The sequence below is a fragment of the Gavialis gangeticus genome, unplaced genomic scaffold (genome assembly GCF_001723915.1).
Source record: "Gavialis gangeticus isolate Ggan-Ray unplaced genomic scaffold, GavGan_comp1, whole genome shotgun sequence".
Lineage (NCBI taxonomy): Eukaryota > Metazoa > Chordata > Crocodylia > Gavialidae > Gavialis > Gavialis gangeticus.
The window spans coordinates 24,083,225-24,083,689 of record NW_017729011.1 but is presented as its reverse complement, the minus strand read 5'-3'; positions in this window follow the sequence as shown (position 1 = coordinate 24,083,689).

The following is a 465-nucleotide window of genomic DNA, read 5'->3' as shown; positions in this document are numbered from 1 at the left end:
CCCGACGGGACCCGAACCTGTCCGGCTGCTCCTCAAGGCCCCGACTCCAGGAGTCGCAGGAAGGCCGCACGGAGGCCACGGAGCTGGCGTACAAAAGGCCCCCTCAGGTACGGAAAGGGCGTACGTGAGAGAGAGAGAGAGACAGAGAGAGACGGAGAGAGAGGAAAAAAGCAGCCGCTACGCACTCTACGTAAGAAGGCAGGTGCGGGGACTCCGTAAGCCCTCGCGCAGGTAGCGTGCGCAATTACGCAGTTTGCGTCGGCCGCTACAGCGGCAGGTAGGGAAAAGCGGCGGGGTTTTTTTTTCTTTTTTACGCCAGCTGCGCAGAGTGGGGCGGCCGTTACGCAATTTGCGAGCGAGCGCGCTCAGGTGCGGGGGGGCGGGCCCGCGTTGCCCGGCAGCCGCAGCCTATGGGGGCGCGGGGCGCGGTCACGTGCCGCCGCCCCGCTCGCCGCTGCGGAGCCC